Consider the following 15,635-nt stretch of genomic DNA (forward strand, 5'->3'; position numbering starts at 1 on the left):
ATATTCTAAATCCCACGGTTCCATATATTGTAAATCCCACGGTTCCATATATTCTAAATCCCACGGTTCCATATATTCTAAATCCCACGGTTCCATATATTCTAAATCCCACGGTTCCATATATTGTAAATACCACGGTTCCATATATTCTAAATCCCACGGTTCCATATATTCTAAATCCCACGGTTCCATATATTCTAAATCCCACGGTTCCATATATTCTAAATCCCACGGTTCCATATATTCTAAATCCCACGGTTCCATATATTCTAAATCCCACGGTTCCATATATTCTAAATCCCACGGTTCCATATATTCTAAATCCCACGGTTCCATATATTCTAAATCCCACGGTTCCATATATTCTAAATCCCACAGTTCCATATATTCTAAATCCCACAGTTCCATATATTCTAAATCCCACGGTTCCATATATTCTAAATCCCACGGTTCCATATATTCTAAATCCCCCAGTTCCATATATTCTAAATCCCACAGTTCCATATATTCTAAATCCCACAATTCCATATATTCTAAATCCCACGGTTCCATATATTCTAAATCCCACGGTTCCATATATTCTAAATCCCACGGTTCCATATATTCTAAATCCCACGGTTCCATATATTCTAAATCCCACGGTTCCATATATTGTAAATACCACGGTTCCATATATACCAAGTTCCATGATTACATATACAGTATGCCATTTGACATATAGAGCTCTGAAAGCTTTGCCATGCTTGTTTTTTTTTTACAGCAGCCCTATGTCTTTACACGGTGTGTAACTTTACATGGTGTGTAACCCTCTAGGCTGGTCGGAGGCGGTCCCACCCAGCGACGAGAGCCCTGGGGAGGGGAAGACGGACGTGGAGGGGCTGGGTGGGGACAGGGGGGAAGGAGGGGGGGAGTTAGAGGCGGGGCCGGTGGTCAGTACGGTGAGGTTGACTGTCAGACAGCTGGTGATCCGTCGTGGGCTAGTTGTCATCCTCATGTTCCTCATCCTCACCGCTGGAATCATCCTCAGTGAACTGCTCACCAGCCTGCTGCTCGGATAAACTGAGCCAAAGAGATTACCCACAGCCACATATACAGTACAGGAGGTTACCACAGTACAGGAGGTTACCCACAGCCACATATACAGTACAGGAGGTTACCACAGCCACATATACAGTACAGGAGGTTACTACAGCCACATATACAGTACAGGAGGTTACTACAGCCACATATACAGTACAGGAGGTTACTACAGCCACATATACAGTACAGGAGGTTACCACAGCCACATATACAGTACAGGAGGTTATGACAGCCACATATACAGTACAGGAGGTTCCTACAGCCACATATACAGTACAGGAGGTTACCACAGCCACATATACTGTACAGGAGGTTACTACAGCCACATACAGTACAGGAGGTTACTACAGCCACATATACAGTACAGGAGGTTACCCACAGTACAGGAGGTTACCACAGCCACATATACAGTACAGGAGGTTACACAGCCACATATACAGTACAGGAGGTTACTACAGCCACATATACAGTACAGGAGGTTACCACAGCCGCATATACAGGAGGTTACCACAGCCACATATACAGGAGGTTACCACAGCCACATATACAGTACAGGAGGTTACCACAGCCACATATACAGGAGGTTACCACAGCCACATATACAGTACAGGAGGTTACCACAGCCACATATACAGGAGGTTACCACAGCCACATATACAGTACAGGAGGTTACCACAGCCACATATACAGTACAGGAGGTTACTACAGCCACATATACAGTACAGGAGGTTACCACAGCCACATATACAGTACAGGAGGTTACTACAGCCACATATACAGTACAGGAGGTTACTACAGCCACATATACAGTACAGGAGGTTACCACAGCCACATATACAGGAGGTTACTACAGCCACATATACAGTACAGGAGGTTACTACAGCCACATATACAGTACAGGAGGTTACTACAGCCACATATACAGTACAGGAGGTTACCACAGCCAGATATACAGTACAGGAGGTTACCCACAGCCACATATACAGTACAGGAGGTTACCCACAGCCACATATACAGTACAGGAGGTTACCCACAGCCACATATACAGTACAGGAGGTTACTACAGCCACATATACAGGAGGTTAGTACAGCCACATATACAGGAGATTACTACAGCCACATATACAGTAGAGGAGGTTACTACAGCCACATATACAGTACAGGAGGTTACTACAGCCACATATACAGGAGGTTAGTACAGCCACATATACAGGAGATTACTACAGCCACATATACAGTAGAGGAGGTTACTACAGCCACATATACAGTACAGGAGGTTACTACAGCCACATATACAGGAGGTTACAGTCAACCACATATACAGTACAGGAGGTTACCCACAGCCACATATACAGGAGGTTAGTACAGCCACATATACAGGAGGTTACTACAGCCACATATACAGGAGGTTAGTACAGCCACATATACAGGAGATTACTACAGCCACATATACAGTACAGGAGGTTACCCACAGCCACATATACAGGAGGTTACAGTCAACCACATATACAGTACAGGAGCCATATGTATTTAAACCAAAGATGGTACTCACACAGCCATACAGGAGTTACTGTATGACCCAAAGGGTTCACTGCTGTGGACATTTAATCATGGACAATAGAAGGGAATGATCACTAACCCAGAAGGCAACATTTGGCACCTTATGTCGTCTTAATAATGTAATTTACTGGTTTTTAACTGGATAAGAATGTGTATAGCCAGATGACAACCCTGGTCTCTGTTACCAGTTAGACATATCTTGACAAGATCAGGATGGGAAGGATTTTGATTGTTATCAGATTACAGACAGATGTATTTTTCTGGTTGGTAAAAAGACGTTAACGAAACTTCCTACAACCGGTATACAACCTGACCAGTTTTGCCCACTGGGAACAGGTTCATGGTTGGTCATCCCTTGAAGGTTATTAACACTGTTAGCATTGCAGGGCATGTCGGAATGGCTTCCACTGACTTGAGAAGGTCGTGGAAACAATGTGCTCTTCATTAGATAATGTGTTCGGTAACAAAACTCTTTTTTTAAGGAGATGTTTTTCTAGTGGCTACTAATAACAACAAGTCTGTTGTGTTTTGAAGTGGAGCTGGTTCCCTATTCTGCTTTTCACGTTCTGTCATCATTAAATTAAATCTGCATAAACTGTGCTGTGCTCTTCTTGTTTCACTAGCATGGGTTTATAGGATGCTAGTCCCTAGCATGGGTTTATACGACGCTAGTCCCTAGCATGGGTTTATAGGATGCTAGTCCCTAGCATGGGTTTATAGGATGCTAGTCCCTAGCATGGGTTTATAGGATGCTAGTCCCTAGCATGGGTTTATAGGATGCTAGTCCCTAGCATGGGATTATAGGACGCTAGTCCCTAGCATGGGTTTATAGGATGCTAGTCCCTAGCATGGGTTTACAGGATGCTAGTCCCTAGCATGGGTTTATAGGATGCTAGTCCCTAGCATGGGTTTACAGGATGCTAGTCACTAGCATGGGTTTATAGGATGCTAGTCCCTAGCATGGGTTTATAGGATGCTAGTCCCTAGCATGGGTTTATAGGATGCTAGTCCCTAGCATGGGTTTATAGGATGCTAGTCCCTAGCATGGGTTTATAGGATGCTAGTCCCTAGCATGGGTTTATAGGATGCTAGTCCCTAGCATGGGTTTATAGGATGCTAGTCCCTAGCATGGGTTTATAGGACGCTAGTCCCTCGCATGGGTTTATAGGACGCTAGTCACTAGCATGGGTTTACAGGATGCTAGTCCCTAGCATGGGTTTATAGGACGCTAGTCCCTCGCATGGGTTTATAGGACGCTAGTCCCTAGCATGGGTTTATAGGATGCTAGTCCCTAGCATGGGTTTATAGGACGCTAGTCCCTAGCATGGGTTTATAGGATGCTAGTCCCTAGCATGGGTTTATAGGATGCTAGTCCCTAGCATGGGTTTATAGGATGCTAGTCCCTAGCATGGGTTTATAGGATGCTAGTCCCTAGCATGGGTTTATAGGATGCTAGTCCCTTGCATGGGTTTATAGGATGCTAGTCCCTAGCATGGGTTTATAGGATGCTAGTCCCTAGCATGGGTTTATAGGATGCTAGTCCCTAGCATGGGTTTATAGGATGCTAGTCCCTAGCATGGGTTTATAGGATGCTAGTCCCTAGCATGGGTTTATAGGATGCTAGTCCCTAGCATGGGTTTATAGGATGCTAGTCCCTAGCATGGGTTTATAGGATGCTAGTCCCTAGCATGGGTTTATAGGATGCTAGTCCCTAGCATGGGATTATAGGATGCTAGTCCCTAGCATGGGTTTATAGGATGCTAGTCCCTAGCATGGGTTTATAGGATGCTAGTCCCTAGCATGGGTTTATAGGATGCTAGTCCCTAGCATGGGTTTATAGGATGCTAGTCCCTAGCATGGGTTTATAGGATGCTAGTCCCTAGCATGCGTTTATAGGATGCTAGTCCTTAGCATGGGTTTATAGGACGCTAGTCCCTCGCATGGGTTTATAGGATGCTAGTCCCTAGCATGGGTTTATAGGACGCTAGTCCCTAGCATGGGTTTATAGGATGCTAGTCCTTAGCACGGGTTTATAGGATGCTAGTCCCTAGCATGGGTTTATAGGACGCTAGTCACTAGCATGGGTTTATAGGATGCCAGTCCCTAGCATGGGTTTATAGGATGCTAGTCCCTAGCATGGGTTTACAGGATGCTAGTCCCTAGCATGGGTTTATAGGATGCTAGTCCCTAGCATGGGTTTACAGGATGCTAGTCACTAGCATGGGTTTATAGGATGCTAGTCCCTAGCATGGGTTTATAGGATGCTAGTCCCTAGCATGGGTTTATAGGATGCTAGTCCCTAGCATGGGTTTATAGGATGCCAGTCCCTAGCATGGGTTTATAGGATGCTAGTCCCTAGCATGGGTTTATAGGATGCTAGTCCCTAGCATGGGTTTATAGGATGCTAGTCCCTAGCATGGGTTTATAGGACGCTAGTCCCTCGCATGGGTTTATTGGACGCTAGTCACTAGCATGGGTTTACAGGATGCTAGTCCCTAGCATGGGTTTATAGGACGCTAGTCCCTCGCATGGGTTTATAGGACGCTAGTCCCTAGCATGGGTTTATAGGATGCTAGTCCCTAGCATGGGTTTATAGGACGCTAGTCCCTAGCATGGGTTTATAGGATGCTAGTCCCTAGCATGGGTTTATAGGATGCTAGTCCCTAGCATGGGTTTATAGGATGCTAGTCCCTAGCATGGGTTTATAGGATGCTAGTCCCTAGCATGGGTTTATAGGATGCTAGTCCCTTGCATGGGTTTATAGGATGCTAGTCACTAGCATGGGTTTATAGGATGCTAGTCACTAGCATGGGTTTATAGGATGCTAGTCCCTAGCATGGGTTTATAGGATGCTAGTCCCTAGCATGGGTTTATAGGATGCTAGTCCCTAGCATGGGTTTATAGGACGCTAGTCACTAGCATGGGTTTATAGGACGCTAGTCCCTAGCATGGGTTTATAGGATGCTAGTCCTTAGCACGGGTTTATAGGATGCTAGTCCCTAGCATGAGTTTATAGGATGCTAGTCACTAGCATGGGTTTACAGGATGCTAATGTTCCTAGCATAGGCATGTGTGTGTTGTGCATTATTATGAACAAAACAAATACAAAACAGAAATATACAAACAATAGTACATAATCCGAACAGATTTACATATCGAGATACATTTTCAATTTGTCAAAATGTCACACTTACTAATAATTTGAAAATAATATTCAAATTCTGTCTTTAACAAGGTGAAGAGGGGTTTGTACTCCGACAGCTTCATTTTATGGATGAAGAATTTGCCATGAAAGATAAACAAATGAACAACGAAAGTTTTAAATCAGGGTCCATATCATTTGCATCAAAACAGGATATCAGAGACTCAGATTAACATTAATCTTCTAACTCACTTAAAAACTTATGACACAAGAACAGTCCCAAAATAAATGGTCAAGAGTCTCTGGGTCACAACCACAAAATACACATTTGTTATCAACAGCTAATTAGAATCTGTGTATAATAAAGGTCTTTACAGGGTCGATTCTATGAATGAGTTGGTATGATACTTCTGTCACCTTATTAGATATACAATATTTACCAGACAACAACGAAACGTTGTTCCAGTTGCCTTGTCCTAGCGCTGTAATTCCAGTACATTTTAGCAGTGGGAATAGTAACATATTGACATAGTTTCCTTATATACATGTTATTACATTTATAGTTTAAAATGTCAATTCCTTCTAGTTGTATTGAGGCTACAAAATCCTCAACAGTTGCACTTGAGTATTGTTATATTCTCCCAAGAGAAGAATAGCACCTTTAGGGACAACATGTTTAGATACAGCTCTAACAGCACCTTTAGGGACAGCTCTAACAACACCTTTAGGGACAGCTCTAACAGCACCTTTAGGGACAACACGTTTAGATACAGCTCTAACAGCACCTTTAGGGACAGCTCTAACAGCACCTTCAGGGACAGCTCTAACAGCACCTTTAGGGACAGCTCTAACAACACCTTTAGGGACAGCTCTAACAACACCTTTAGGGTCAGCTCTAACAGCACCTTTAGGGACAGCTCTAACATCACCTTTAGGGACAGCTCTAACAGCACCTATAGGGTCAGTTCTAACAACACCTTGGGACAGCTCTAACAGCACCTTTAGGGTCAGCTCTAACAGCACCTTTAGGGACAGCTCTAACAGCACCTTTAGGGACAGCTCTAACAGCACCTTTAGGGACAGCTCTAACAACACCTTTAGGGACAGCTCTAACAACACCTTTAGGGACAGCTCTAACAACATCTTTAGGGACAGCTCTAACAGCACCTATAGGGTCAGCTCTAACGGCACCTTTAGGGACAGCTCTAACAGCACCTTTAGGGACAGCTCTAACATCACCTTTAGGGACAGCTCTAACAGCACCTATAGGGTCAGTTCTAACATCACCTTGGGACATCTCGAACAGCACCTTTTGGGACAGCTCTAACGGCACCTTTAGCGACAGCTCTAACAGCACCTTTAGGGACAGCTCTAACAACACCTTTAGGGACAGCTCTACCAACACCTTTAGGGACAGCTCTAACAACACCTTTAGGGACAGCTCTAACAGCACCTTTAGGGACAGCTCTAACAGCACCTTTAGGGACAGCTCTAACAGCACCTTTAGGGACAGCTCTAACAGCACCTTTAGGGACATCTCTAACAGCACCTTTTGGGACAGCTCTAACAGCACCTTTAGGGTCAGCTCTAACAGCACCTTTAGGGACAGCTCTAACAGCACCTTTAGGGACAGCTCTAACAGCACCTTTAGGGACAGCTCTAACAACACCTTTAGGGACAGCTCTAACAACACCTTTAGGGACAGCTCTAACAACATCTTTAGGGACAGCTCTAACAGCACCTATAGGGTCAGCTCTAAAGGCACCTTTAGGGACAGCTCTAACAGCACCTTTAGGGACAGCTCTAACAACACCTTTAGGGACTGCTATAACAACACCTTTAGGGACAGCTCTAACAACACCTTCAGGGACAGCTCTAACAACACCTTTAGGGACAGCTCTAACAACACCTTTAGGGACAGCTCTAACAACACCTTTAGGGACAGCTCTAACAGCACCTTTAGGGACAGCTCTAACAGCACCTTCAGGGACAGCTCTAACAACACCTTTAGGGACAGCTCTAACAACACCTTCAGGGACAGCTCTAACAGCACCTTTAGGGACAGCTCTAACAGCACCTTTAGGGACAGCTCTAACAGCACCTTTAGGGACAGCTCTAACAGCACCTTTAGGGACAGCTCTAACAACACCTTTAGGGACAGCTCTAACAACACCTTTAGGGTCAGCTCTAACAGCATCTTTAGGGACATCTCTAACAACACCTTTAGGGACAGCTCTAACAACACCTTTAGGGACAGCTCTAACAACACCTTTAGGGACAGCTCTAACAACACCTTCAGGGACAGCTCTAACAACACCTTTAGGGACAGCTCTAACAACACCTTTAGGGACAGCTCTAACAACACCTTTAGGGACAGCTCTAACAGCACCTTTAGGGACAGCTCTAACAGCACCTTTAGGGACAGCTCTAACAGCACCTTCAGGGACAGCTCTAACAACACCTTTAGGGACAGCTCTAACAGCACCTTTAGGGTCAGCTCTAACAGCACCTTTAGGGACAGCTCTAACAACACCTTTAGGGACAGCTCTAACAGCACCTTTAGGGACAGCTCTAACAACACCTTTAGGGACAGCTCTAACAACACCTTTAGGGTCAGCTCTAACAGCACCTTTAGGGACAGCTCTAACAACACCTTTAGGGACAGCTCTAACAACACCTTTAGGGACAGCTCTAACAACATCTTTAGAGACAGCTCTAACAACACCTTTAGGGACAGCTCTAACAGCACCTTTAGGGACAGCTCTAACAGCACCTTTAGGGACAGCTCTAACAACATCTTTAGGGTCAGCTCTAACAGCACCTTTAGGGACAGCTCTAACAACACCTTTAGGGACAGCTCTAACAACACCTTTAGGGACAGCTCTAACAACATCTTTAGAGACAGCTCTAACAACACCTTTAGGGACAGCTCTAACAGCACCTTTAGGGACAGCTCTAACAGCACCTTTAGGGACAGCTCTAACAACATCTTTAGAGACAGCTCTAACAACACCTTTAGGGACAGCTCTACCAACACCTTTAGGGACAGCTCTAACAGCACCTTTAGGGACAGCTCTACCAACCATTTTAAACTCCTCATGAGTGAATGTAACATGGTGTTGTTCTCATGAATTCTGGGTAATCATATAGTTGTCCGTCATTATTCAATAATTGTTTAACCCAAATAATGTTGTTGTTGTAGTAAGCTTAATAGGGATTTTATCCACATCAAAATTGCATTTGAGACTTCTGTTGGAATACTTTAATCTGAATCACCCACTCGTAGCATGCACTCCAGCAGGTAGATCTCGCTGGTCAAAGCCAAGTCCTCCTTTGGTCGCCTTTCCTTCCAGTTCTCTGCTGCCACTGACTGGAACGAACTGCAGAAATCACTGAAGCTGGAGATTCCCATCTCCTCACTAGCTTTAAGAACCAGCTGTCAGAGCAGCTCACAGATCACTGCACCTGTTCATAGCCTATCTGTATACAGCCCATCTATCTACCCCATCCCCAAACTGTATTTATTTATTTATTATTGTCCTTTTCACCACAGTATCTCTACTTGAACATCCTTCTTTGCGCATCTACCATTCCAGTGTTTAATTGCTATATTGTAATTACTTCACCACCATGGCCTATTTATTGCCTTAACTCCCTTATCTGACCTCATTTGCACTCACTGTATATAGACTGTTTTCCTTTTGTTCTACTGTATTATTGACTATGTTTTTTTTTTCCATGTGTAACTCTGTGTTATTGTTTGTGTCGAACTGCTTTTCTTTATCTTGGCCAGGTCACAGTTGTAAATGAGAACTTGTTTTTACCTGGTTAAATAAATAAAACATTTAAAAAATAAAATAGAAATGCGACAATATCCTCCTGAAAATATTTATAGCATCCACTGATAATGCCGTCATTCCCTGGAGATTTGTTCTTTTAACTTGCTGATACAATTGTTTTATTCATTGGGAGTCTTCATCTATGAATTTTGTATAGTCTTTGACAGAAAGAATAGCATAGAATTCTGAAACAAGGGACAGGCATTACTGGTGTAAAGAATAGCATAGAATTCTGAAACATGGGACAGGCATTACTGGTGTAAAGAATAGCATAGAATTCTGAAACATGGGACAGGCATTACTGGTGTGATGAATAGCATAGAATTCTGAAACATGGGACAGGTATTACTGGTGTAAAGAATAGCATAGAATTCTGAAACATGGGACAGGCATTACTGGTGTAAAGAATAGCATATAATTCTGAAACATGGGACAGGTATTACTGGTGTAAAGAATAGCATAGAATTCTGAAACATGGGACAGGCATTACTGGTGTAAAGAATAGCATAGAATTCTGAAACATGGGACAGGTATTACTGGTGTAAAGAATAGCATAGAATTCTGAAACATGGGACAGGCATTACTGGTGTAAAGAATAGCATAGAATTTTGAAATATCTTTGGGGTTTTCATTTTCTCTGCCATCTATACTAAGCTTATGAACAGAGGCAAATTCTGGATTTTTTTTTCTCTCTAAATTGTAAAGGTATTTTGTGTATTTTTGACCTTCCTCCAACCATCTCCTTGATTTTACAAATGCCCCCTTTGCTCTCTCTTCATACATTGGGTCCATTTCTCGTTGTAAAGAGAATAACTGACCCTTTACTTCTTCATCAAGGTCCTCCATAGAGAGGATTTCCTTAACAAGTTTATCTTCCCTCAATCTTTTAAGTTCAGCCATTCCTTTACCTCTGTTCACGGCTGTTTGTCTTACTTCATATTTCATTACCTCTCTTCATGGCTGTTTGTCTTACTTCATATTTCATTACCTCTCTTCATGGCTGTTTGTCTTACTTCATATTTCATTACCTCTCTTCATGGCTGTTTGTCTTACTTCATATTTCATTTACCTCTCTTCATGGCTGTTTGTCTTACTTCATATTTCATTACCTCTCTTCATGGCTGTTTGTCTTACTTCATATTTCATTACCTCTCTTCATGGCTGTTTGTCTTACTTCATATTTCATTACCTCTCTTCACGGCTGTTTTTGTCTTACTTCATATTTCATTACTTCTCTTCACGGCTGTTTGTCTTATTTTATATTTCATAGAATTCCCAATATATCCCATAAGACTTAAATAGTTGGGCTTTCCTCCAATTGATTGGTATATATGTTTGGCATCCATCTTGAAATTATCATCTTCCCACAGTCTACTATTGAGTTTCCAATTCAGTTTATTAACTTCAGAGCCATTCATATTTAAAGATAAGAATATAACTTTATGATCAGTAAGAATTCATGGTTCATTGGTTACCTTGACTACAGAATTATCTAATGAAGTTCTTGATCAATTCTTGACTGTCTGGACATGTTCTTGTTACTCCAAGTGAAGTCCTTTTTATCAGGATATTTACATCTCCAAATATTGACTAATCCAAGACCAAGCCGACGGTTATTAAACTCAGGATTAACTATGCTGGAGCAGGGGATATCTGTCAATCATCACATTAGATACAGAATTAACATTTCCGTCTCTAAAATGATTTTGATATCCTGAAATACACCTATAACTCTATTAATCTCTTCTTCAAATTGTTGAAATAATACCCTGTTTTGTTTGTTGTTGTATGCATAAATATTCCCTATTAAAAACATTTCACTCAAATTAACCAACATCCAGAGTGGGGAGTCTTACTACTGATGACCTCCCCTTTAATCCCCTTTAAATGCACCTCTTAAAACTGCTACACCTGCAGAGTAGGGAGTCTTACTTACTGATGACCTTCCCTTTAAATGCACCTCTTAAAACTGCTACCCCTGCAGAGTGGGGAGTCTTACTACTGATGACCTTCCCTTTAAATGCACCTCTTAAAACTGCTACACCTGCAGAGTGGGGAGTCTTACTACTGATGACCTCCCCTTTAATCCCATTTAAATGCACCTCTTAAAACTGCTACACCTGCAGAGTGGGGAGTCTTACTACTGATGACCTCCCCTTTAATCCCATTTAAATGCACCTCTTAAAACTGCTACACCTGCAGAGTGGGGAGTCTTACTACTGATGACCTCCCCTTTAAATGCACCTCTTAAAACTGCTACACCTGCAGAGTGGTGAGTCTTACGACTGATTACCTTCCCTTTAAATACACCTCTCAAAACTGCCATCCTTGCAGAGTGGGGAGTCTTACTACTGATGACCTCCCCTTTAAATGCACCTCTTAAAACTGCTACACCTGCAGAGTGGGGAGTCTTACTACTGATGACCTTCCCTTTAATCCCTTTAAATGCACCTCTTAAAACTGCTACACCTGCAGAGTGGGGAGTCTTACTACTGATGACCTTCCCTTTAAATGCACCTCTTAAAACTGCTACCCCTGCAGAGCGGTGAGTCTTACTACTGATGACCTTCCCTTTAATCCCTTCTAAATACACCTCTTAAAACTGCTACCCCTGCAGAGTGGGGAGTCTTACTACTGATGACCTTCCCTTTAAACGCACCTCTTAAAACTGCTACCCCTGCAGAGTGGTTGTTACCATATGATAACCAGATATCGTTACCCCGTTGATTTTTCCAAAAAGATAGATCGGAAGAACAAGCATGAGTCTCTTGTAGAAAATTAAAGTTTGCGTTAAACCGCATGCAATACAGGAAAATAGCCTTACGTTTGAGTAAATGACGAATACCCCTGACATTAATTGAACAAAGAGATAAAGACAAACTTCAACCAACAATATTATTATGCAAATATCAGCTTTTCCTAAGCACATGTACCTCTAAAGGATTTCACCCCATTATTAACCTCCAACAAAAACTAAGAAATACTGGTCATAAAGTAACCAAATTAGTCTTACTCCCACAAGGGGGAGACATTGTATAAGCAGTTATTCACCCAAATTCAGTGTTTAGTTTTCCAGTTTTCAGATCAGCTCTTTCTCAGTCAAGGCTGCTTTTCAGCTGGCAATTAGGCAGTGTTAAGGTCTACCAGTTCTGTCTGAGTCGGACTCTGGATCTCTCTCAAATGTTCTGATTTGGTCTCATTTCTTTCCCAACGATGCTGGCGCTTGCACCGACAAAAAAATCGGTTTTCCCTGACTTTCGTGCTGCAGCCACCATCCGCCCGGTTTCTCTCGTGGCACTTTGTCCGTTCAGGTCAGATCCTCCATGAACCTCAAATTTTTGCTTGATGAGGAACTCACAGTTCTATGCTCGCCTCCAGAGAAGATCCAGTGTAGATATGTTGTCCTCGGTGTCTTGTCTTGAGTCTTCCCAGATGATGAACGATATCCACATTTTCTTGAAGTTTGGCTTTTGATCCATGAATGTCAGCTCCACAGAGTTCAACAACTCCGAATGTCAACAACTCTGGAATGTCAACAACTCTGGAATGTCAACAACTCTGGAATGTCAGCTCCACAGAGTTCAACAACTCTGGAATGTCAACAACTCTGGAATGTCAGCTCCACAGAGTTCAACAACTCTGGAATGTCAACAACTCTGGAATGACAGCTCCACAGATGTCAACAACTCTGGAATGACAGCTCCACAGATGACAACAACTCTGGAATGACAGCTCCACAGAGTTCAACAACTCTGGAATGTCAACAACTCTGGAATGACAGCTCCACAGATGACAACAGCTCTGGAATGACAGCTCCACAGATGTCAACAACTCTGGGATGTCAACAACTCTGGAATGACAGCTCCACAGATGACAACAACTCTGGAATGACAGCTCCACAGATGACAACAACTCTGGAATGACAGCTCCACAGATGTCAACAACTCTGGGATGTCAACAACACTGGAATGACAGCTCCACAGATGACAACAACTCTGGAATGACAGCTCCACAGATGACAACAACTCTGGAATGACAGCTCCACAGATGACAACAACTCTGGAATGACAGCTCCACAGATGTCAACAACTCTGGGATGTCAACAACTCTGGAATGTCAGCTCCACAGATGACAACAACTCTGGAATGACAGCTCCACAGATGTCAACAACTCTGGAATGACAGCTCCACAGATGTCAACAACTCTGGAATGACAACAACTCTGGAATGACAGCTCCACAGATATCAACAACTCTGGAATGACAGCTCCACAGATGACAACAACTCTGGAATGACAGCTCCACAGATGTCAACAACTCTGGAATGACAGCTCCACAGATGACAACAACTCTGGAATGACAGCTCCACAGATGACAACAACTCTGGAATGACAGCTCCACAGATGTCAACAACTCTGGAATGACAGCTCCACAGATGACAACAACTCTGGAATGACAGCTCCACAGATGACAACAACTCTGGAATGACAGCTCCACAGATGTCAACAACTCTGGGATGTCAACAGCTCTGGAATGACAGCTCCACAGATGTCAACAACTCTGGAATGACAGCTCCACAGATGACAACAACTCTGGAATGACAGCTCCACAGAGTTCAACAACTCTGGAATGTCAACAACTCTGGAATGACAGCTCCACAGATGACAACAGCTCTGGAATGACAGCTCCACAGATGTCAACAACTCTGGGATGTCAACAACTCTGGAATGACAGCTCCACAGATGACAACAACTCTGGAATGACAGCTCCACAGATGACAACAACTCTGGAATGACAGCTCCACAGATGTCAACAACTCTGGGATGTCAACAACTCTGGAATGACAGCTCCACAGATGACAACAACTCTGGAATGACAGCTCCACAGATGACAACAACTCTGGAATGACAGCTCCACAGATGACAACAACTCTGGAATGACAGCTCCACAGATGTCAACAACTCTGGGATGTCAACAACTCTGGAATGACAGCTCCACAGATGACAACAACTCTGGAATGACAGCTCCACAGATGTCAACAACTCTGGAATGACAGCTCCACAGATGTCAACAACTCTGGAATGACAGCTCCACAGATGTCAACAACTCTGGAATGACAGCTCCACAGATGTCAACAACTCTGGAATGACAGCTCCACAGATGACAACAACTCTGGAATGACAGCTCCACAGATCTCAACAACTCTGGAATGACAGCTCCACAGATGACAACAACTCTGGAATGACAGCTCCACAGATGACAACAACTCTGGAATGACAGCTCCACAGATGTCAACAACTCTGGAATGACAGCTCCACAGATGACAACAACTCTGGAATGACAGCTCCACAGATGACAACAACTCTGGAATGACAGCTCCACAGATGTCAACAACTCTGGGATGTCAACAACTCTGGAATGACAGCTCCACAGATGACAACAACTCTGGAATGACAGCTCCACAGATGTCAACAACTCTGGAATGACAACAACTCTGGAATGACAGCTCCACAGATATCAACAACTCTGGAATGACAGCTCCACAGATGACAACAACTCTGGAATGACAGCTCCACAGATGTCAACAACTCTGGAATGACAGCTCCACAGATGACAACAACTCTGGAATGACAGCTCCACAGATGTCAACAACTCTGGAATGACAGCTCCACAGATGACAACAACTCTGGAATGACAGCTCCACAGATGACAACAACTCTGGAATGACAACAACTCTGGAATGACAGCTCCACAGATATCAACAACTCTGGAATGACAGCTCCACAGATGACAACAACTCTGGAATGACAGCTCCACAGATGACAACAACTCTGGAATGACAGCTCCACAGATGTCAACAACTCTGAATGACAGCTCCACAGATGTCAACAACTCTGGAATGACAGCTCCACAGATGTCAACAACTCTGGAATGTCGGCTCCACAGATGTCAACAACTCTGGAATGACAGCTCCACAGATGACAACAGACAACTCTGGAATGACAGCTCCACAGAT

At 43.3% G+C, this 15,635-nt stretch overlaps 2 long non-coding RNA genes across 2 annotated transcripts; both read left to right on the forward strand.

Moving 5' to 3' along the window:
- The first annotated feature begins 922 nt into the window (after nt 1-922).
- LOC127932970 (uncharacterized) lies at nt 923-3,229 on the forward strand. The gene is made up of 3 exons (XR_008146512.1): nt 923-1,152; nt 2,247-2,381; nt 2,570-3,229. It is a non-coding gene; the product is annotated as an uncharacterized LOC127932970 (long non-coding RNA).
- LOC127932971 (uncharacterized) lies at nt 1,173-1,822 on the forward strand. The gene is made up of 3 exons (XR_008146513.1): nt 1,173-1,242; nt 1,421-1,583; nt 1,694-1,822. It is a non-coding gene; the product is annotated as an uncharacterized LOC127932971 (long non-coding RNA).
- Nucleotides 3,230-15,635: the final 12,406 nt, after the last annotated feature.

Source organism: Oncorhynchus keta, chromosome 11, assembly GCF_023373465.1.
Source record: "Oncorhynchus keta strain PuntledgeMale-10-30-2019 chromosome 11, Oket_V2, whole genome shotgun sequence".
Taxonomy (NCBI): domain Eukaryota; kingdom Metazoa; phylum Chordata; class Actinopteri; order Salmoniformes; family Salmonidae; genus Oncorhynchus; species Oncorhynchus keta.